Raw genomic sequence first — 24,781 nt, forward strand, 5'->3', positions numbered from 1 at the left:
ATGAAGTACAACAATTATTTATGGAACAATAAAATGAGTGTTATTCATGAAAACAAAGACCACTTGAACACAGCATCACGGTGCCACGACAGTGGATTTGAAAACCTAGATGGCCACCGAGTCAGTACCGGGCACATGCAGCATGGAGACCCTGCACAAAGGAGACAGTTACATTCCAGGTGGGACAGAGCAGGACGGCATGAGGTCTCATCACCTCACTCAGTGGCGTGCAAGGCAAAACTTAAGAATAGCTTATTTCTGGAATTTTCTATGTAACGTGGTTGACTTATGGTTTCTATGGTTGACTTCTTTCTGAAAAGAAAGCACAGATAGGAGGGGACTTGTGTATAGCAGTTGGAAGAATAGACTGGAGATGGTCCCCAAAAGAACAAAACTTATAATAGGGGGACAGTGGACAGTGGACAGGAGGAGAGACAGGGAGTTGCCTAATCTAGGACAGAGCCATAGTGACACTGTATTATTGACCAGAATGACAGGCTTTGACAACTAATTGGATATGAAAATGAGTTTGAGGAGGCAGGTAAGGAGAACCCCAAGATTATTGGCCTTATTAGCTCTAAGAGCAATAGTACCTTGAAATTGGGCAATCTGGGGAAAGAAAATTGTGTCTGGCACAAGGAACACTTAAATATTTTCCAGATGTGTGGTATGTTGAGTTTGAAAGTTCGAAAAATATCCAGCCTATACTACTATTTTAGTGAGGAATTACATTTAGTCATTAATAGGAACCTGTTGACAGTCAAACACCTAAGGGTTTATTTTTCTCTCATCAAAAAAAAAAAAAAAACGAGATGGTTGAGAGATCAAGACATAGCCAGCAGGGGCCCAAGTCCTTCTATCCTTTTGGCCTACCATCCTTTATGCATGGTGTCCACCCCTAGATTTGCCTTATAGTCCATTACAGATGCTGGAGCTCTGTAATGCTGGACCATCACACGTGCATTCCAGCAGTCAGAAGGAAGTAGGAAGCAAGTTAAAGAGTGCCTGCCCAGTTGCTTTTCTATTGCTGCTATAACAGAATACCTCAAATTTGCAGGATTAAAGCAACACTAATATATGACATTTCTATAAGTTAGAAATGTGGCATGGGTCTCTGCAAGGTGTCAGCAGGGCTGCATTTCCTTGCAGAGGTTCTGAAGGATATTCTATCTGCTTGCTTTTTTATCCAGCTTCTAATGCCCACCTGTATTTCTTGGCTTAAGGCCCCTTCTTTCACTTCCAAAGCCAGCAAAATGTGTGTTTAGTATTTCTCATGTTGCATCTCTCCTTCCTCTTCTTCCTCTCTTCACTTTTAGGGATTCTCAGAATGCCTCCCACCTGGATGGTCCAGGAGAACTTTAAAAGTTACCTGATTAGCGACCTTAATTCAATCTGCAACTTGAATTCCCCTTCCCTATGTAAGGTGACATATTCACGGGATCCAGGGATTGGGATGTGGACGTCTTCGTGGAAGATTACTTTGTTCACACTTAGTTAACTGGTTTAACTCTCCTAATACAGACTTCTTGGGAGCCCTGTCTAGTACCTTGATCTTACATTTCAGTAAACGCCTCTATCCGTAAGGAAAGCAAAGCATAATGCTACCTCAAAAATATAGCGGTCTCTTCCTGAGGTGAGATAATACGTATTAGATGGACAGTCTCTGACATAAATGTCTAGCATGTGAGGCTGGGATTAAGTGTGGACTACTAACCTACTTAGTTGGCCTTATTCTATAATTGTATATGTTGTCCACACTGATGATTTTCTAAATCACATCTGATGAAGACAAAAATTAGTGTTTGAACATTTCCATTATATCCACTTTCTAAGGAACAGTCTGATATGGAGGGGCCTTTGAAATATTCACTACCTTTCAGTCTGACTTCCACCACTTGCCTCCATGTGTGTGACTGGTGAGAAGTAACTCCAGTCGATAGATTTGTATTCCCTGAGCATTTTCATCCCCCTCAGACCTCAACATCGACACCCTTTGATTTGACAATGTCTAGGTCCACTCTCCTCCCAACGATCTTGTCACCCACCCTATCTCAGCCACTCAGCCCCATTACCAGTGTCTGCACAGACCCCATTATCTTTTTCTTTTAACCCAAGGACAGTCTACCACTGAGCTACATCCCCAGCCATTTATTTATTTATCCATCTAGGCTTTCCCTAAGTTGCCAAGACTGGCCTTAAAATTGCAATCCTCCTTTCTCAGTGTCCCAAGTAACTGGGTTTATGTGTCCCACCGAACCCAGAAGTTCGCTATACTCTTAAGCATCCTACTCATCAACCCACCACAGAACACCTTATCCTTTCTTCCCACTGTCTCCTGAACTCTAATCTCAACTATCCTTCAAACCCTTGGGAACCTACAGTTTATTGATTCTACATTCATTTCATTATCTTCACCCCAGGATTCTTCCTCATTCAACTAAAAGGCAATCAACAGAATTACCCTTCGTGCACACACTCAATGCCTCCGAACCTCTCTCACCACATCATCAGTGGGTGCTATGGGGAAATATGAGGATCTTCTTTTAGTGCAGAGGCCTCCAGCACAATACCAACATACTGACTCTGACATCTCATAGCCGAGCCTCTCTGAAAACTGCCATCAGCCAGTGGGAGTCACCTTGCCAAGGATCCCTGGAGACACCCACCTCAAGTGATTGGTCTGTGTGGGAGGGTACACAAGCCAGCTCTCCTTGGCTTAATCTGAGACAATTCTGAAGGTCTCTGCCAGTTCTATTGCACAACTTCACAGTTTCATCTCTCCTCTATCTAATCCTGCTTCCCTCACTTCTTTCCAGGTAGTTTTCTCAAAAACATTCCCCCCAAATCTTCCTGCATGCAAATCTCCACTTCACAGTCTGTTTCCTAGGGAATTTCACCCAAGACAGTCAGTACCATCCGTTCTTGGAGGCATACTCTAAAATTAATTTGGGAGACAGATTACCCACCAGCCAGTACACAGTTCGGACTCTGTCACTGTGGCGAGTGACAGTAGGTAGCTCTGGCATGCTGCCATGCACAACTGTGGTAACATCCACCCGAGGTGAATTGGGTGAGATGTTACCAGAATGAATGCACCAGCAAGAATGGCCTCTCAAGACCTTGAAAGATGAAGACTGAAATTGGGTAACTGCTTTCCAGGGCTATTGATGTATTGAAGAATGAAAATAAAAGACGGGAGGTGAATGATCATCAATTAAAGGATAAATGTGAAAGCCAGTTGGCCTCCTTAGCACCATTTAAAGAGAACTTCTCTCCTGCAGTGAAAGGATCAGAAAGCTGAGGACCAAGACCAGAATTTAGTTAGGGTTATAGCAGTGCCATGGAGAATGAACGCCAATCCCTAGAAGGCATTACACCAAGGTTAGGACCCAGGTCTGGAAAGAATGGAATCCTGAGACCTGGGATGGGGACATTTATGTTGATGAACTTGAAAATCTAGAACTTTCAGAGAATCTGAAATGACCAACTCCTCCCAGTTCAAAACTTACATGCTTATAATTTTTAAGACAATTCGGAGAATTTGGCTTTGCAAGATAATATTACCTGTGCCTCCTTTAGGACCCATAGATAACTGTGGAGATGATGTATAAAACATGGTTTTCATTAATCGCAAAGAAAAATAAATGATGGACAGCCAGAAAAGAGGTTGCTTAATTCATATAGCCAAGAGAATTCAAAGGTGGGTGATCAGGATGTTGAAGGTATCCACTCCAACAAAAGTCAAAATTCCTTGACTAGAACAGATACAGAGTCCATTTAATAAAGGAGAGGCTGAATTCCCATGAGCAAAATTTGTGACTGAGAAAATAGATACAAAAATAATTTATCTGATTTTTTTTTTGAGAAAAGGAAAAGCAATAGAAAAAGGGAATGCTTAGATATTTCCAGAACTATGAGATAAATTGAAAACATTGTGGCTATATCATCAGAGTGGGGATTTTGGGAATATGTTAATACATAAATTCTTGTCCCAGATCCAAATTACAGTGACTTCATTTGTCCAGAAACCTATCTACTGATCATTTCTGATACTTAAACATGCAGTTGGAATACACATATTTGATAATTGGCAGGATCTACATACTGGTTCTTTGGACTATGAAATAAGTTATCTAGTGAGGAATTCAAGAAGAATTCTTTAAATCATATTCTTTGGCCAAGATAGTAAATCAAAAATGATGCCTTATCCCATAGAGGATATGGGATTTCTCTATGGGAAATGGCAGAGATAATTCACTCTAAGACCAAAAGAATGCAGGGGTGATGGTCAGATCCCATTTAATTCACCCTTCTGACTCCTACAAAAACCAGATGGATGGTGATGGATGACAGTGATAGAAAAAAAAATTTAACCAAGTAGTAACCTCAATTGCAGTTACTTTTGAAGATATGGGATCTTTGCTAGACTCACAGCCTTAAGCACATCATGTGCAGATAGCCACTGATCTGGAAAATGTGTTATTTTCTATCCCTAGGAAAAACTAGGATCAGAAGCCATTTGCATCCTTGTGAGATGGGTGAAGGTACGCATATACACGTTTGCCCATGGGGCTACACTTCCTCCTACTAATACTGTCTAAAGGAAAGTGGACAGTTGGGACATTCCCCAGAACATCACATCATCCCACTATATTCATGACAACTCATTAACCTGCCTGGATGAACAAATGGGAAGTACATTGGAAGCCAAGTGAATGAGCAGTAGAATGGCCTTCTGAAAGTGTAGCTGCAGAATCAGCTTGGAGATGATACCCCAAAAGTATGGGGTGCTCTTCTCCAAGCATAGTACAACTTTAATTCAATGAATATGTTATGATCCCCAGCCCCTAATAGGCAAGACACATGGGTCTGGGAACCAAGTGACCCCACTTCCTTGTACTCCCAGCGACCAACTTGTGAATTTGTGCTTCCTAACCCTAAAACTCTGTTCCACATGTCCTCATTCCCAGAATGGAAATCGACTAGGGGACATTGTAAGGTCTCAGTAAAATTTACACTGTGGCTGTCACCTGGTCACACTGGAATTCTTATATTAAAATACTAGCCATCAAGAAAAGAAGTACCCATGCTGTTAGAAGAAATTGATCCTGACCATCAGGAGAAAAATAAGATGTTCTTCCATTAGGATGAAGTGAAGACTACATTTGCCAACCAAGGGATCCAATGGTGGTGCCTGCCTGCCTGCTTTGTGCGAATGGACAAAGTCAACAGTCAAAGTCATTCATCAGGAGACTCAGACACCTTGCATATGAGAATCTGGATCACACCACCAGTAAGCCACTTAGACAAGAAAGAGGAGAATCTAGAACGGACAGTGGAATGAGATCAGAGGCCCTCTAGGTGAGATGAGCCCCATCAACCTCTTGTAAGTTTGTCTAGGAAGAGACCAATCAGAACCCTGAGGAGGTTTCTTGGAAGGGGGCACTTAGTATACACGCAAGCCGTGCAAAGGGACAACTAGGAGACTCTGCAATGGGCTGTCTGTCACCTCCACCCTTTCGAGGCTGAGGCTTCTCATGTTCTCTCCTAGAAGGAATTCTGATGAATGTCATCTCACAGCTAAGTCCTTCTTGAGGAAATCCTCTCACCCAAAGGGAGCCCCCTAGTCCATGGCTATGGCTCCACCACATGGCAGTCCCACACCTAAATGTCCACAAGGGGCGTGAGTGCCCAGTCTCCTTGCCTTCGTGTGGGGCAGCCCCTAGGGCCCAACTCCACAGTTGGTGTCCTCTGTTGGAACCAACTGCCATCCAGCCTCATTCCTTTGCCCATTCCTCCCTCCCTTACAGAGGATGCTTCTAGAAACTTTTCTCAATAAACTCCTGCACACAAATCTCCTTCTCAGTCTGTTTTCTGTAAATAACCTGGCAAAATTTTAAAAGAAAAAGAGAAAAAACCCTGGCTGAATCCAACTGTTCCCTTACCCCGTGCCTGCATCCACGCAGCTGAAGACAACTGGGGGAAGACACAGGCATGTGAGCCAGCCGCGCCACACACTGCTCACGGAAGATCACACGGGCCCCAACGCTCCCCAGAAACCATGATCTTTGTCCCTCATCTGTCCTTGTTGCAGGACAACTATTTCAGATTTTCTCCATTAATTTCCAACACTCCTTCCTCACCCTCTTAGCTTGTCAGTCTTGCTTTCTACTAGTTAATGAGAGAATTGAAGCAATTAAAAGAGAATTTTCAAAAACTCCCACCCCAGATCTACCCACCTTCCAGAATCAGAGTGAACAGACTCTACCTTCTTATCATCATGGATGAACTGTCCGTCATTCCAGCAGAGCAAATTCCTCCACCTACCCATTAAATCTCACATCCTTTCTTGTCCACTTGACAGCATTGCTTCACAAAGTGAGTCTCCTCTCACTTTCTCTCTTTCCTCTCTCTCTGTATCTCTTTTTCTCTCCCATGTCACCAAATTTTCCTTTTCCATTAGATCAACTGCAACATCAAAACATATGCTGGTACTTCTCTCTCTTAAAAAAATTCTTCTTTAATTCAGCTTCCCTCTCCAATTAACAGATTATTTCTTGCTCCTTCATAGCATGACTTTTGGAAAGAATTCCCTGCTAGATCTTTGTATATCTGTTTTCCCATGTTGTCTTCTTTTTTAAAAATCTCTGAGACATAATTTACATACTATAAATTCGCTCATTTAAAGTATACAACTCAAGGTTTTAGCATTCACAGAATCATGCAACAATTAGCACGATCTAAGTTTAGAATATTTTTATCACCCCAAAAAGAAACCTCCTGCCAATTAGCAGGAATGAATAGTAATTCTCTATTCATGTACATCTTCCATCCCCTAGGCTCAGGAAAACACTAATCTATTTTCCATCTCTATAGATTTGCTTATTCTAGGTTTTCCATGTAAATGGAATCATTGGGCCAGTTTTTTTTTTTTTATATAAACCATTATCTATTTTTTAAAAATTTTTTATTTGTTCTAATCTGTTGTGCATGGCAGTAGGTGCATTTATACATTTTGATAGGTCACATGTAAATGGAGTGTCAGTTTTCACTTAGCATAATTGCTATGGTTTGGAAGGTCCTCCCAAGGCCCACAGGTTAAAGACTTGGTCACCAGCAAGTGGCACTGTGGGAAGGTAATGGAACTTTCAGGAGGTGGGACCTAGTGAAAGGGAGTTAGGTCACTAGGGGCATGTCCTAGAAGGGGTTATGGGGATATGGGGATCCCTACCCTCCCTGTCTTTCTTTGCTTCCAAGCCACCATGAGGCCAGAAGTTTAGCCACCATGTGTTCCTTCCATGGTATACTACACTGCCACAGATCCAGGCAATGAGGCCAAGTGACCATGGACTGAAACCTCTGAAACTGTGAGCCCAAATAAAACTTTCCTCTTTGTAAGTTGTTTATCACAAGTATTTGCTGCAGTAATGAAAAACTAACCAATAATGCTTTCAAAGTTTATCCGTGTTGTACATGTATCAGTGCCTCCTTTCTTTTTTCTGATTGCATAATATTCCATTATAAGTATATACCACATTCTATTTACCTATTCATCAGTTTATAGACATTTAGGTTATTTCCACTTTTTGACTATAACGAGTAATGCTATTATGAACATTCAGGTACAAGTTTTTGTGTAGAAGTATGTTTTTATTTTGCTCGGAAAGGAATTGGTGGGTCATATGGTACAATGAACATATTAACTTTTGAGGAACTGTCTGACCATTTTTTAAGTTGCTGCACCATTTTACAGTGCATAAGGGTTCCAATGTCTCCACATCCTTGTCAACACATGTGATTGTGTATTATTTTTGCTATCTCCATAGTGGGTGGGTATGAAGGTTTGGGTGTGTTTTCCCAGTGGCCAATGATGCTAAGCATCTATCTTTTCACATGCTCCCATTCTTTCTTAATTGAGCTCCAGTCAAGCTTTTGTCCACAAGACTCTCCTGAAATGCCCTTCACATGGCTACCAATGATCACATTGCTGCATCCAGTTTCTCCATTCTTATCTTTCTACCTATTTGTAGTTTTAGACATATGTGCAAACTCTGCAAAGCCCTTTAAGTTCTTTTCTTTTTTTTCTTTTTTTTTTTTTTTGCGGTGCTGGGGATTGAACCCAGGGCCTTGTGCTTGCGAGGCAAACACTCTATCAACTGAGCTATATCCCCAGCCCTCGTTCTTGATTTCTAAGATGCTATTTCATCTTTGTTTCCCTTCTTCATTTAAGGCTGCACTGTATATTTCCTTTTCCTGGTTTGTCCTCACCTCTCTGACCTCTAAATGTTAGCTTTCCCCAAGGACTGGTTCTAGAATTTCCTCTTTTTACTAACTATACTCACTCCCTACATCATCTCACCTAGGATGGATCATGACTTCGAATGCCATTTATGTGGTTGTGGTACATCTCAATATTATATCTTCAGACTGGACCTCTCCCCATCTGTCCAAAGGTGACCTTTTAGCATCACTTCTTGGATATCAAAAAGGCAATGTTAAATATGCCCCAAATTGAGTTCCTATTATGTTTCCCCAAACCAGTTCCTTCCTTTCCTTTATCAATCCCTGGCTGTTTACTCAAGCTTAAAAAGGTGGGAATATTCTTGGCTCTTCCTTCTTTCACATCTCACGTCTCAAATATCACAGACTCCTGTGGCTCACCTTCATAATGCAGTGTCCCTCCTGGATCAACTAGTTGTTGGGCTGAATTCAACCAACTGTAGATTTTAAATATATTTTTAAATTTGTGTCCATACTGAATATGTACAGATGTTTCTTGTCTTCATTCCCTAAATAACATAACAATCATTTGCGTAGCATTTACATTTTGTGAGGTATAAGTAATTAGAAATGATTTCAAGTGAATGGGCAGATGTGCATACACTATGTGCAAATTCTACTCCATTCTATATGATTTTATTAAAACCTACACCAGAACGTGTTTCCTCCACTCAGAACCCTCTAATAGTTGTCCAGCTCTTCAGAGTGAAAAACAAGTCTTTTCTGTGAACTACAAGACCCCAAATCACCTGCCCTCTCCTTACCTTTCATTTTCTACCAGTCCCGACTCCCGTCACCCTGCTGCTCCTCAGAGACCATACGCCTGCCCCTCGCTCCAGCTCCCCACTTGCCATTGTCTCTGCGCAAAGCACTCCCACCCCTGATACCCATATGCTCAGTTCTGCTTCCTTCCCATCTTTATCCACAAGTCCCTATCTCAGGGGGGCTTTCCTGGTCATCCCACTTAAAATATCAGTCCCTCACCTAACATTCTGTATTTCTCATGACTCCTTTATTCATTCTTCATTTTTTTGCAGTTCCACGTGTACGTAACATACTCTGACTTCAATCGTTCATCTTATTTATTCTCTGTCTCCCTAACTAGAATGTGAACTCCTTGACGTGGAGTCACCCATGTCAAGTCTGTTTGCTCACCTATATATTCCATGCAACGAGAAGTAATTCACATGGAGCAGGGACCCAATAAATAGTTGTTGAATGAATCCCTTTGAACACCAGAAGGTTCTTCCTCCTGTGCTCCATCTGTAAAATATATCCACCTACCCAGACACAAATAAACACTACCCTCTCTCTAGAGTTTCCCCGGTTCTGCTGACTTCTCTTCCCCGTCAGAGTTAGTTGCTCCCTCTTCTATGCTCCAAGAGCACATTATATTTAACCTCTGCCATTGTACTTAAAATATTGCTTTGTGGTTTCCAGTACCTAATTTTCCCAAAGATAATGAGTTCCTGTAATGCAGAATCATCACCTTATTATTTTTTAATAATCCCCGGAGCCAGGCTCATAGTAAAATTAAATACAAGTGTTGAATGAATCACCAAATATGCCTTCTCTTCTTTCAGCTCCTTCTCCACCCCTTGTCGTTACCCAAAATGCCAGCTAACTCTGCTCCCAACGTACTCATGACCTCCACTCTGACCACTCTTTCTAGGTGGCATCTGTTCCTCGGTCCCAGATTCTCTGTCCATACTCTCCCACTCTTAATTAGACAGCTATTCTCTCAGTCATTTGCTAAGTGAGATAATATAGCAAAACAATTACTGCCAAGATTCCAGTAAAAGTTCATGGATTAACTATTGAACATTAAATTTCAATGTTACTACATATTTTTCAATCCATGGCAACTAAGCCACTTTGGGTTGTGAGAGGGAAATTTGGAGGTGAAAGAACCAACAAGGCCTTTTGAAGGCACTGTTTGGTGATGGTCTGGTGACTGTGATTTGGAAGGTTTTGATCTCAGGGTAAATTAATTAATTTATTTCCTGAGGACAGAAAGGGTTTTCTTGAGAAAAGAATAGAGGAGAAAGATGTAACTGACTAGTCACCTGAGGAAGGGAAGAATGGAGACCTGCATGACATCATGACAGGGATGGTAGTAGGGACGCCCCTGTTTCCCCTCCAGCCACTCCACTTTGCCCTTTGCCAGCATCTATCTCCAGGGAAACGAGGATCCAGGATCCAAATCATCCAATTCAGAAATGGCTCACTGAAAAGAAGAGGCCACACAACAAGAGTCATTTGAAAATGCCTTGGAGATCAGAACAGACCATTCACTCATCAACAAATATTCACGGAGCCTTGCTAAATAAAAGCAGCTCCAAATAGTTTGCATATTGAGTGTTAGTTCTGTGAAGGGGACTAAAGCTACGAAAATGACTATAAGAAATCCATGGTTGGAAAGGAACTTAGCATGTAGTAAGGGAAAAAAGTCACTACCAACAATTAGGATCAGTTCCAGACAATAGATGCACAGCATAGTGGAGAGGCAAAATTCAGCTCTGATTAGGTAGCTCTGGTTACATAGAAGCTATCACATGCAATACTTGAGGTAGGTCTTCAAGGTTGCAAGAATGCAATGGGCAAGCAAGGAAAGTGGTAGAAAGAACGACACTTAAAAGGCAGAGAATCATGGAACATCCCAGGTTGAGGGAAACTATTAGTGATGTGATATGGCTGGATCACGGGGTTGAGCAAGTGCATGATTGTATATACCATTCAGACACAGGAAGAAATCAAGTCATGAAGGAACCTGAATGCCATGCTAAAAAGTTTATCTTTTTAAGCCATGATAAGCCTTTTAAGTTATAAGAGGTCATTTGGTTCAGAATTTTCTTCTTAAAAGACAACTTTGGCTCTAGTATGGAGGATGAACTGGAAGGTGAGAAAGCCCTAACTCAGAAAGATCAATTTGTTGACTGCATTATCCAAAGGGAGGTGAATGAGGGTTGATATCAGGCAACAGTTGTAGAGATGGATAAAAATGGAGAGATACAGGGGGCTAGGGGCTCAGTTGGAACTGTAGCTCAGGTGGAAGAGTGCCTGCCTCGCAAGCTGGGTTCAATCCCCAGCAACCCCCCATCAAAAAAAAAAAAAAAAAAAAAAGAATGGATAGATACAAGGTACATGTAGGAGGCAGTCCAAAAAAATCACTTCATGGTCTATTGGTTATGAAGGAGAGGAGTCATGATCAGTTATTTGACTGACCTAGAGAATTTGCTGATGTAAGTAGTACAGAAGGTAAGAAAAGATTTTGTGGGTCTGCTATAAATTTGTACTGATGTCCCAGGAAGGAAAGTTTAGAAGGCAAATGGCATGTGATGGTCAATCAAGATATGGTAATTAGGAGGTGTAAACTTCAGAATCACACCAGCATGTATTGTTACGTGCAAACCGTGGGGAATACATTAAGAGATCATCAGATAGAGGAAGCCCTGATGTGAAGACTGTATGTAAAGGGAAAACACGCAAGGGACTGTTCACACAAGGAGATGGAAGAGAAGAATGTGAATTGCCCATCGAAACAAAACAGAAGCGTTTCAAGGGAGGAGTATCCAGCACATACACAGAACAAGAAAGAGACTTCAAGTCTGAAAATATTCATTGGATTTAACAACGTCCAGGTCATTGTGACCTTGGAGAAAGCAAATTAGGTGAGGTGACAGGAATTCGTGAGTCAAGTGAAGCAACCGGGGACAAAATGTAAGGTGGTACTCGTGCTCAACATTGGCATGGATGAGTGTGACCTTAAATTTTGCACCCAAATTTCATCACCTGCCTCCACTTAGATCTGTCCATGCAGAGGAATAAATGAGAGAGGAAGAAGTAGAGTCAGCAGTGTAATTAGACTTCACTGACTCAGGCTTTCCACTTCTTTCTCCTGTGAGTCACCTGGAAAAGGTTTGTCTTATGTGAATCCCAACAGAAGTCACATTTGACGTCCTCGGCCTACACGTGTGATCCAGGCACAAATATTCCAAGCTCTCAGCATGCTGAGCCAATCATATGTCCTCTCCTAAGACTTTGAGCAAGGAAATATCCTGAGAATTTATTAACTGGCAGGAGAAAAAAAAACACTGAAGAAAGTTTATCATTCAGGACCTGGAGCGACGTAAGGCCACGAAAAGTCTGAGTTCTAAGTAAGCTAAGGAATCCTTTGGTAGAAAGAAAATGGAATCCGGTAGGAGAAGGAAGTGAGGCAAAAGGAATCACCAGACTCTGCCATCCCCTCAGCCCCAGAGAGCTTCCCATTTCCTGTGTAAATTCTTCTGCATTCAGTTCTTCCCTCCGCCCCCACTCAAGTTAATGCCTGTCTGCTTTGCAAGCAGAAGAGACTAACTAAAGTTTTTTTTTTTGTTTTGGGTTTTGGTTTCGTTTGGTTTTTGGTTGTTTGTTTGTTTGCTTTGTTTTGAGTCAGGGTCTCACTAAGCTGTTGAGGCCCGGCCTCAAACACAAGCCTCCCTCCTCAGTCGACTGAGTAGCAGGGGTTACAGAAGTTGCCACCATGCCTGGCCTCAAGTTAATTTTAAAGGAAGTTGGTCTGGGTGATTGAAGTAAAAACAGATCAATGAAATTGCATCAAACTAAAAAGCACACACTCAGCAAAGGTAACAGTCAACAGAGTGAAAGGCGACCTACGGAAAGGGGGAAAATATTTGCAAACCTACATCTGATAAGGAGTTAATATTCAAAATCTATAAGGAACTCAAATCAATAGCAAGGAAACAAATAGTTTGATTCAAAAATGAGCAAAATACCTGAAAAAGACATTTCTCCAAAAAAGTCACATAATTGGCTGAGTATATGACAAAATGCTCAACATCACTAATCGGAGAAATACAGATATCATTTTACACCTGTGAGGATTATTATCAGAAGGACAAGAGATAATCAGTTTGGGCAAGAATGTGAAGAAAAGGGAGCACTTGCTCACTGTTGGAGGAAATGTAAATTAAAACAGCCTTTATGGAAAACTGTGGAAGTTCCCCCCGAAATGAAAAATAGAACCACCATATGATCTAGCAATCCCAGCAATGGGTACATACCCAAAGGAAATACAATCAGTATATCAAGGAGGTATCTGAACCCCCGAGTTTATTACACCATTATTCACACTAGCCAAGAAAGAGAATCAAGTAAAGTGTCCAACCGTGGATGAATGGATGAAGACAAAACATACACCATGCAGTCCTGGGCTCTGTGTGCACATGTACACAATGGAACACTATTCGACCCCAAAAAAGAAAGGAATCCTGTCGTTTGAAAACAACAGCATGATGAACATGAAGGACCTTCTGCTGAATAAAACAAGCCAGGCACAGAAAGACAAAGCCACATGTGAGAGTGAGAACCTACATATGGAATCTAAAAAAACTGAACATGAAGCAAAAGGTTGAATGGTGTTTTCCAGGAGTGGAGAGAAGATTGGGGAGATGTTACTGGAGGATTCAAAATTTCATTTTCCTGGGAGAAATAAATTTAGGGGAACTATTGTACAATATGGTGACTCTAGTTAATAATATATTTCATACTTAAAAATTGCTTAGAGAGCAGATTTTTAAATGTTCTAACCACAAAAAAAAGAAAGGGTAACTTTGTGAGCTAACGGCTATGCTGATTAGATCTACTTGGACCTTCCACAAGGTGTACATAACTTAAAACATCATGTTTTACACCATAAATGTACATAGTCAATTTTAAAAGAATAATAATTTTAGAAGCATAAAATAATGTATTTTTTAAAAGGAAGTTTCTCTATGAAAGGAAGAAAAATGCTTGGGTAATAGCAAATCAAGGGTTACTTAACACAAGGGCCATCTGAGCTGTATTTAATGCAATGAACAGAATAGATGTTAATAAGCTACTTTGACTAACTCGAACAGCGTGTTTGTCTTATCGATTTGTTCCTAAAGAGCTCTGAACTGAGAGACAAGGTTTCTAATGCTTACCCAACTCATTCAGTAATTCAATAGGTCACTTCACCTGGGCCTTTGTTTCCATGGAAGCGGGGATGTGAGCATCTACCTGCCTACCTCACAAGGATGCATGGTATGTTGAAAGGTTGGGTGTCAGGCTGAAAAGTGCAAACGTGAGCACTTAATAATCATGAGTCTTATCCACCCCAGCAGCCATTTGCTCCTTTTCCCTTCAGTTAAGATCAGCCTAGAATTTATAGCATGATGCTACAGCCACGGTGTCCCACCTTCCTACCCTTCCCCACTTGTCCCTGTCTCTTTCATACAGCCTTAAAGCTCTGTGCTCACTCTCTGCCATTACCGTCTTTTAATTCTGACTTAGTTTTACCAATAACCAATAATTGAATATTCAACAAATCTCACCTGCGAAAGCTCTAGCGTGTTTGATCACCTGCAAAAAAGTGTCCCAGCTACAATGAGTAATGGTAGAAATGGCACCTATGAGATCGTAGTGGCCACAGTTATAATAACAGTAAGTGCTGTTCGTCTAGCAGTCCTTTTCTTGTGTACACTATAGGAAATTATGTCTGAACTTGAGCTTAACGCCTACACCTTTGCACTTTATAGAGAGTCCTGCGTTGACCCTTTTGCCTTGTTCTTTAAAACTAGAGTTTTTCATACCATTATGCCAATTCTTAATAAAAGCATCAAAAACCTAATTCATTAGAGGACAAGTGAGAATAACTTGATGGAAACAGACTTGTGGGCTGAACAACTTCCCCCTTCTTACCCATGGAGACCAAGAGCCAATTGAGAAGGCCAAGAAAGCTGTGGAAAACTACAGCAGTAGCAGCACTGGGGGCCGCTTTGGGCATCTTTTGTCACTTAAAATGAAAATGCACTGCATTATTCACAGATCCAGAGCATTTTTTGAGCCCTCCTCTTGGCCAATAATGGAAGAGAATTTGCTGGTACAGAACACATTACTTGGTGGTGCAGTCTCTAAGGCTGGTCCCATGCAAACCAGGGAACAGTGACACAGTAACAGCAGAAGGGCTAAGAGGCCACCTGTGGCCCCTCGTTGGCCGGCATGAGGGACCTCTGTGCATTCTTGGTCCTCTGACAGGCCAGCTGTGGGGACAGGAGAATGCAAAGGCGCGGCACCTGGCCCAGTGCTCCAGACACGCCTCAGCAGAGCCCTCACTTTCTCTTTCTCACCACCTTTAAGGAAATCGTTATCTTTGTCTAAGGCTGAGGTGGAGGAGAGAGGGTCCGAGGGCTCCTTCCTGCTCTGTATTTATGCCAATCAGGTGAAGGACTGGAAAGAGGCCAGCTGGGGTGATGGATACCCAGGGCTCATTATGCTTCTCCCCTGCTTGTGTGAAGGTTTGACATCTTCCGTAATGTGGCGTAACCTGGAAATAAAAGGCAGACCTCTTCATTGTGTACCCGGAGAGTTTGGGGGAAGAGGGAGCTTTCCCCTCCAAATATTTTCCACCATTTCCTGGTTAATGTTTTTGTTCCACAGTTGGACATAAGACTAGAAATACAAATAGAAGTGAACGGTGACTAAAAATCACATTCAGATGAAAACTCCTGAAAGCCTATCCTATCCCAAGAAGGAACAGCAGGACACCAGGCACCTGCAGGGAGACAGTGAACCACTGAGGAAGGAGCCTGGGAGAGGAGAAAAGGAGAGCCAGAGACATCTTGCATTAACTTTGTAGTTTGGCCTCTCTCTGCCTCACAGGTGTTCTTGGGGGGGGGGGGCTCTGTGTTACTAAGATCCCCTCTTCTCCCATGAGCTCACAATCCTGCCCCATCCCTAACACAATTATCCTGGGCTTCAGAGACAAAGTCCCTCACTGGCTTTTGACCCTTGCCCCCTTAATAATATTAGACCATAAAGTTGCTTAGCACAGAGGAGTTACCATGACGACGACATCCATATCTCTGTACTAGAGCCAGCACTGAGACCCGGGGGCTCGGGCACATGGCAAAAGGACAGCTTGTGAGGAACAATGGAGGGAGCCGACTGCAGATTCTTTTCATGGCTAATTACCCATGAGCACATGGCACAATGGCTTATTTAACTCTGCCTTGGCTCAGAATGGAGACAGGTTCTCGTTCCAGTTGGAAAGGATTCCAGCCCTGGCCATTGCCTCCATTTCAGGGAGGGGTAGGAGGAGAAGGAAAGTGAGTTATTGAAATGCATAGACCTTGTCTTCTTAATTATTTTGCATTTGGCCATCTTTCCTCCTCTCAGAAGTTAATTATTCCAAGTCAAGAGAATTGTTCCACCTCAGGTTTAGCTGCAAGCTAAATACTGACAACTGGTGTGGAGGGTAACTGTTTCCCAGGCCTAGCTAGGCGGTAGAATATCATTCTTTCTCAGAACTGACTCAGCCAGAGGGTGAAATGGCTTATTAAATCCTCAGAATGTGTAAAGTAACCTTCCTGGCTTCCTTCTCACTTCTCTAGAATAGAATTCAGTCCTCAGCCCCTGGAATTTTGTAGCCTGGAGAAACAGTTTTGCTAGGACCAGGCTGTCAGGTAAGCCCAGGTAGAAGAAGAATGCAGATGCAAGCAAGGAAGATTCTTCACTCTCTTCAGGGGTAAGTCTGTGCTACCTCCTCTGCACGGTGAGCCCACAGTTAACCAAAGAATGCTTTATAGTCATCAAAGATCATGGGAGAGCAAAAGAGAGTCTCATGAGAATTGGGAGTGATTTTTGGAAACTTGTACCATTTGTTCTTTTCTGGGTGATCTGTCATGGCAACCAAATAGGTATGGCACAAAATATATGAAGAACATTATATCCTTCATTGATTACTAGTGTGGTTTGGGTCTAGAGTGTCATATATTGAAGGTTTTGTCCTCAGTGCATTGAAGTTCAGAGGTAGAGATTAGGGAAGACACTGATCACATTGGTGGATCAATCCATTGGTAGCCGAGTAGACTACCAGAAAGTGGTGGCAACTACAGTCAGATAGGGTCTGGTTGGAGGAAATAGGTCCCTGGGGATATGCCCGGATGAGTATTTCTTGTCCCCGGTTCCTTCCATTCTCTCTGCTTCCTGGCTGCTATGAGTTGAGCATCTTTCCTCTGCCATGCCCTTCCACCATGATGTTTTGCCTCCCCACAGGCTCAGAAAAATAGAGAGTCTCTGAAACTCTGAGCCAAAATACATCTTTCCTCCTTTAAGTTGTTGATGTCAGGTATTCTGGCAACAGTGATAAAATGCTGCCTAACACAATACTAAGATTGCATCCAAGCCAACCCAGATAACATTTATTGCTTTAACTCCATTTGGATCCCTGCTCCAATCTGACCCTGCTACCACTTTCCTCCCAAGATGATTTATGATTCATCGCCTGATTCAAATAATCCCAGTCAGAAGGTCAAAGGCTTTCCACCTCTATTTCCTGGCTCAGGAAACTCTCATGGACCCAGTTGTGTGCTCCCTCTGCATATTTCTGTCTTAGTACTAAATGCACTGGAATATATGCTTTTGGAAACCAACATTCTTGGGGCTGCCCAGAGTGCACTCTCTTAATTAAGGCAACAAGAAATGTCCTGGCGAGGGAGACAGTGGCATCTTTGGGAAGTTCAGTGGTGACTTTCCTCTGTAGGGCAGGAGTGACAAGAGACATAGCTATGAAATTGAACTTCTTAAGACTAAGTGGGACCAAGAGTAAAATAAGGTTCCATTGTAACTCCAGACTCCAGTTCAAACTATCTGGTCACTCAGACCTAGGTTCAATAGTACCAGAGGTATTCCAGATGGAGAAAGACATTGTAGAGAACTATGGGCCCCAATGTGATTCTGTAGATTCTGGAAGAAAATACTGCTCTCTGAAGCAGTAAATTATTTTTGTTTGAATAGAAGCTCATGGTCAAATGAATGTCAGTGGGATACCAATTCTAGAGCTGCTCATCATATGCTGGATATTTATTTCCTGATCAACTGCTTCATAAGATCAAGTAGACAAAGGAGCAATTTATAAGTGGTAGAAAATGTGCATTCATCCTTTGATATCTCAGAAGGTACAAGAAAATGACATGAGTGAGTGACCAGACCTCCATATCCCCGTTTTCCATTTCTCCCTCAACTCCCACCTATGAAGAACAAAGCCTGGCTAAAGAAAATGGCAATAGAAAGATGATTGATTGATTGATTGATTGATTGATACATACATGCATACATACATAGATATACATAGATCCATAATCTCCCTCTTGCAAAGTGGCAAATAGCCTGTCTGAAAGGAACAAGACTGGAATATTTGTGATACAGTTTTCTGTGATTGCTGTAGCTAATTGTCAAAAACTTGGTCCTTTTAAAAAAGGAAAAATTCCTTTCTCACAGTTCTGAAGTCTAGGAATCTGAAGTTGGTTTATCACTGAGCTGAAAGTCAGCTGTCAAAAATTAGGGGAGAGAATTTGTTCCATACCTCTTTGAGTTTCTGTGTGTTTCAACCCCCTCCCCAGTAACTCCCTCCTTTAAGGACACTTAAAGGACGTTAGTTAGAGCCCACTCAGATAATCCAGGATGGTCAGGTGATTCAAGATCATTAACTTAATCACTTCTACGAAGACCATTTTTCCAAATAGGATAACATTTACATGTTCCAATTAGGATCTGGAATCTTTAGGGTCATTATCAGCCTGCCACAGTTTGGGATGGATAGAATTTGTGGGTGAATGCAAGGAAATGGACACAAAAAGTAAAAGGATTTGCATGTCTTACAGTACTGTCCACCCAAGAGAATGCTCAGAAAAGCTTCTCAGTGTCAGGGGACATGCCATGGCCTCCTATGAATGTCAGCCACCCCTCTTCTTGCTATGGTAATAACTCAGGGTCCAGGAACTGACTGGCTATGGTGGCAAAGATGGTCACATCAGCCCGGGGACCCTCTTATCAAGCCTCTTGATGCTGCCCACACTGCCAGCTGCAGACTGATTGTAATCACTTGATATAGTTCCCTTCCTCCAGGACAATGCTGCTTCTTTATCTTTGGTGAATAACCAGGTCTCTGTTTGTTCATATCTAAATATTATGGGAAATACTTTAATATAATTCAATAAGATAAATTATTAGAAAAAGATTCAGATGCTTGAATGTTCAGCAATATCAACTTGCTTAAAAAAAAAACATTCTAAACACATTTTCTACATCTATCACAGAATGGTAGCAGTGTGTGTACCAGCCCAGGTCCATGGAGCAAGTTTTGAATAGAAAATTCTCCAACACTGTTGGCATAACCAGTACATCAGACACGTTTCAGCCTGAAAGGGGCAGTGATTCCTTTATCCAAGGTTTTATCTATTCAGAAAATGAGTTCTCCTTCCCTGCTCCTGCCCATGTGGCTTTCACCAGCACCACAATCCAAATGCGTAAACTACCGACATGGCATGACATTCAGTGTTGTGTCAGGACAAAAGAAGTGTTTTACAGCCAAGGTGGCACAACAATGGACCATATGACCATAGAATCCTCTGGTGTTATCATGTACTCTATCCACAGTAGGTAGTCAGCCATGTTGAAAGGTCAAGTGGCTGGTGTCTCCAAAAACCGAAATAAATGAATCTTGGAAGTAACGAATAACAGTAAGACTGAATCTTCTCAGAATCACTCCTAGGGACCTACTTGCAGGATTTGTACTTCCCCTTTCTGCATCATCAGACTCTGCCAGGTTAGAGGTCCGGGATCCTAGGATGGGATGCTTCCTCCAGAAATTTTACTGAATTGAAAGCAGGAACTGTCAACTAAGCCATTCTTCACTCCTCCTCCCAGGAAACCAAAAGAACACCACTACTGTATTCCTGTTGTTAATTTAACCTGATTACTATGAAAAGTTTGGATTGGTGCTCCACAGTGAGGGGGCAGAGGGGTCTGAGGAATTCCTGGAAGCCAGGGCTCCACGGAGACTTCCTCTGTGCTTTCACATCTAGTGATAAGAGCAAACGAGCTGCTGTAGCCACCATAACTCAGGACATGGCCACGCACTCCTCAGGGTGGAAATCTGGGTTACCTCACCAGGATCTCAGTAGCTGGCTTATTGGTTGATGAGAAGGAAAACTTAAAATGGGTGGAATAAAGGAGAGATGAGGACCAAGGATGTCTTGGGACCAGATGTGGCTTGTTTTCATAATCTTCATGATATCCCAATTTTCTGATCCCCTGAAGAGGTCTCTGTGGTTAGTTGGACTTGAACCTCTCATATCAGAAAACAAGTGAAGGCATTTTGCATTCACAAAAAATGGAGACATCATATTTGTACTAGTAAGCCAGGCACAATGGAAGGGCCCATGTGGACATGAACCGTATAAGGATTACACTGTTAGATACTTATTCTGTTCTATCTCAGGTCTTCCAGGTCTCATCAGTTTTGGGGACCATGGACACTTGTTCCACTCCAGTTGCCATGGCAACAAGAAGCTCTGGTTTTCAATTTACTTCATTCCAAGCAGCAGCCACCTTGGTAAACTACCCTCATGTTGGCACACCTCCTTGTCTGCCTCACCTTCTCCCCTGCCTCACCTTATGTCCTGGGAGCACATAAGCTTTTGCCTTTGCCTCCATTTAGAAAAAGTTGTTCTGTCCATAACTTGAAGAGTCTCTGTTATCACCACCTTTCTACCTAGATGGGTCAGCAATTATTTATGCAAGAAATAATAGTGCACAGTGTTCCTATTAAAGCTGAATGCATTTCTTTAGCTTATCAAACTGTTTAAAGAATTCTAGGCAGATTGAAATGTGGAAATCAGATAAAGGATTCGAAGGGGCAGAGAACAATCACAAAGGCCAAGAGGCTCGTGTTGGATAAAGCTTTCCCTGGAAGAATGCAGTGAATGTGAAGTTCTTCCCATTGACACTAGGAGTGATCTGAAGACAAGGAGTGCTGCCTCAGAAATGCGACATGCCATCTTCCACAGAAACGTAAGGAGGACTCAGGGAAGTTAGCAATACACGGGAAGTGTCACTGTCTTTAGCAAGATTTGTTAGGGGGACTCTCAAGTCGCATAAAGCAACCTCCAGTAAAACTCTTATGGTGAGGCCACGCGGCGCCTGGGAAGACGACAAGGAGCAGGAGCTCGGGCGCTTCTGCCTTGGGGTGGCCGTCTGCGGGCTCCATTGCAGGCTCCAGCACTGGCGTCCGCTCCAGGAGGAAAGTTCTGTGTCCTCAGAGGACCCCACTCCAGTTCAGGAGCCCCAAGCAAAACCTGGCTTTGAGCTTCTGCTCTGGACAGCCATACAGTACGTCACAGGCTGCTGAGGACAAGAAGGACGAGCCCCTGCATTCCATCCTCAGCAGCACTGAGACCGTTCAAGGGTCCATCTCCAGACATGAGTTCCAGGTGGAGATGAAGAAGCTTTGGACATTGTGGTGCATTCCCTGTACTCAGAAAAAGAGATGTTTATACAGGAGCTCATCTCCAATGCCAGCAATGCCTTGGAAAAACTGCATCACAAGTTGGTGTCTGATGGCCAGACACTGCTGGAAATGGAAATCTACCTGCAGACAGATGCTGAGAAGGGCACCATCACCATCCAGGACACAAGCATTGGGATGACACAGGAGGAGCTGGTGTCCAACCTGGGCACAATCAGGGTCAAAGGCCTTTCTGGAAGCACTGCAGAACCAGGAGGAGGCCAGCAGCAAGATCATTGGCCAGTTTGGAGTGGGTTTCTACTCCGCCTCCATGGTGGTCGACAGAGTTGAAGTCTATTCCTCCTCAGTAGCTCCTGGGAACCCGGGTTATTAGTGGCTTTCAAATGGCTCTGGAGTGTTGAAATCACTGAAGCTTTGGGTATCAGAACTGGAACCAAGATTGTCAGACGGCAGTTTGCCAGTGAGGCGCGGGTTGGAGACGTGGTAACAAAGTACAGTACCTTCATCAGCTTCCCTCTGTACCTTAATGGAAGGTGGATTAACACCTTGCAGGCCCTCTGGATGATGGACCACAAGGACATCAGCGAGTCACAGCATGAGGAGTCCTACTGTTACATCACAGGACATTTAACAAGCGCCGCTACACCCTGCACTATAGGACAAACGCACCCCTCAATATCCAGAGCCTCTTCTACGTGCCAGAGACGAAACCATCCATGTTTGATGTGAGCGGGGAGCTGGGCTCCAGCGTGGCACTGTACAGTCGCAAAGTCCTCATCCAGACCAAGGCTGTAGACCCTGCGCCAAGTGGCTGCGCTTCATTCGAGGTGTGGTGGACAGTGAGAAAATCCCTCTGAACCTTAGCTGGAAACTTCTGCAGGAGAGTGCGCTCATCGGGAAGCCCCAGGACGTGTTACAGCAGAGGCTGATAAAGTTCTTTGTTGAGCAGAGCAAAAGGGACTCTGAGAAGTATGCGAAGTTCTTTGAAGATTATAGCTTGTTCATGAGGGAGGGCATCGTGACCACCGCAGAGCAGGAGGTCAAGGAGGACATCGACAAGCTGCTGAGCTGTGTGTGAATCTTCAGCACTGCCTGCTGGACAGCCGACCAGTCTGTTGGACTATGCCAGTCGCATGCAGGCCAGACCCCCCAACAACATCTACTACCCGTGTGCCCCCAGCCAGCACCTGGCAGAGCACTCGCCCTACTACGAGGCTATGAAACAGAAGCACACGGAGGTCCTCTTCGGTTATGAGCAGTTTGATGAGCTCATCTTGCTGTACCTTCGAGAGTTTGACAAGAAGAAGCTGATCTCTGTAGAAACAGACATTGTGGTTGATCACTACAAGGAGGAAAAGTTTGAGGACACGTCACCAGCCAGTGACCACCTGCCTGAGAAGGAGACAGAAGAACTGATGACCTGGATAGGAACACGCTGGGGTCTTGAGTTGCCAACATAAAGGTGATCCTTCGCCTAGACACCCACCCTGCCATGGTGATTGTGCTAGAGATGGGGGCTGCAGTTCCTGTGCATGCAACAGCTGGCCAAGACACAAGAGGAGCATGCTCAATTCCTACAGCCCACGCTGGAGGTCGATCCCAGGTACATGCAGATCAGGAAGCTCAGTCAGCTGAGAGAGCTAGAGTCTGAGCTGGCCCAGATGCTGGTTGACCAGATCTATGACAACGCCATGATAGCAGCAGGGCTGGTGGATGACCCCAGGCCTATGGTTGGCTGCCTCAATGACCTCATCAAGGCCCTGGAGAGATGCTGATGACCTGGTCCTCTCAGGTGCCTGGGAAGTGACCCCCAAGCAGAAATAGTAAGGACAGGAGACCACCACCTCCTTGAGCTTTTTTTACCTCCATTAAAAGTATTTCTTAACCCCCCCCCCCCCCCCAAAAAAAAAACTCTTATGGTAAAGGGTAAATGTACTATTTTTTAGAGTGCATGTTTAAGACGTAATAAAATCACTGGCCAAACTCACTAGAACCACCAAATTTTCTCCCCTCTGATTGACATATTTGAAAGCATACCATTGGAACAATTTGGAAATTTCTCTAGAGGAGCACTTACAAAGTATGTTCCTGGGAATGTGGATTCTGTGAAGTGTTAATAGGTGTTATATAAGTGATACACTTTATGACCAAATCAGCTAGGAAAATTTTAGACTATAAAGAGTTGAAGCTGTGTACCCTAGGGTTCTTCTCTGGTCCTTTGGCATTTGTGTTGTGAGTATGCAAGGAAGGGATACTGAACGGGTTGATTCCTAAACTTATTGAACAACAGAACCATTCCCCTGCAATAGGACAGCATGTGGAAGTAGCTTTCAAGTAAATTTAACTTTTTACAGAATATAATTCCTTGTAGAAAATTGAAGGATTTAAGAACAGTAATGATCTTCCTCAATTATTTTTCTAACTGTAAGAGAAAAAGAAGCTATGAAAACATTCTTTTAACAGACAACATTAGAAATCAAATTTAGATTTCTACATTAATATTTAATAGGATCTGAATTTCATTTTATAGACTAGTAGTTTTCAAAGTGCATGTATTTATCAATGAGGACTCAAGGCAATTCAATAAAATGTTGAGCAAAAACATTAGAAGTTCTCTATACATATTTTTATATAGTCAGGTTTTGAATTTATATATTTGAGTTTATTTTTAGTACATATAAAATATTAGTATGACTGCATATGTACAGAATTTATAAAATACCTGTCTAAATGAGATGTAAAATTTAGTTTACTGTTGGCATGCATGATCACAAAAGTTTGGAAATTGACGCTCTGGACAGCAAGAAACACTGAAGTTTTCTTTAAAACCAAAGAAGTGATATATGATCAGAGGCAAACTTTAAGAAAGTTCTTACACTGGAGAAAAGCATTTGAAGATACTGTAATACTTAGGAGTGCCTAATCTCATTTTTCATATTTTATTCCTTATTTCAGTTTTCATGTCTTATTCCACTGGTTGGAATTTCTTGGAAAATATATGATTTTCAATAGCATTAGGCATCTTTGCTTTATTCTTGATTTTAATGAGAATACTACGGAAATGTCACTAAGAAATAAAGAATTTATAGTAAATATAAAATATGTGCCTTTTACTGGATCATGAAAGCATATCCTTGAACCATTTTTCAAGAAAGCAAGTGAAAACAAAAA

At 42.6% G+C, this 24,781-nt stretch overlaps 1 pseudogene across 1 annotated transcript; it reads left to right on the forward strand.

Moving 5' to 3' along the window:
- LOC306639908 (heat shock protein 75 kDa, mitochondrial-like) lies at positions 1-23,402 on the forward strand (annotated as a pseudogene). The gene is made up of 3 exons: positions 1-179; positions 21,096-21,156; positions 21,274-23,402. The product of its transcript is annotated as a heat shock protein 75 kDa, mitochondrial-like (transcript).
- Positions 23,403-24,781: the final 1,379 nt, after the last annotated feature.

The sequence above is a fragment of the Sciurus vulgaris genome (genome assembly GCF_902686455.1).
Source record: "Sciurus vulgaris genome assembly, chromosome: 11".
Classification (NCBI taxonomy): Eukaryota; Metazoa; Chordata; class Mammalia; order Rodentia; family Sciuridae; genus Sciurus; species Sciurus vulgaris.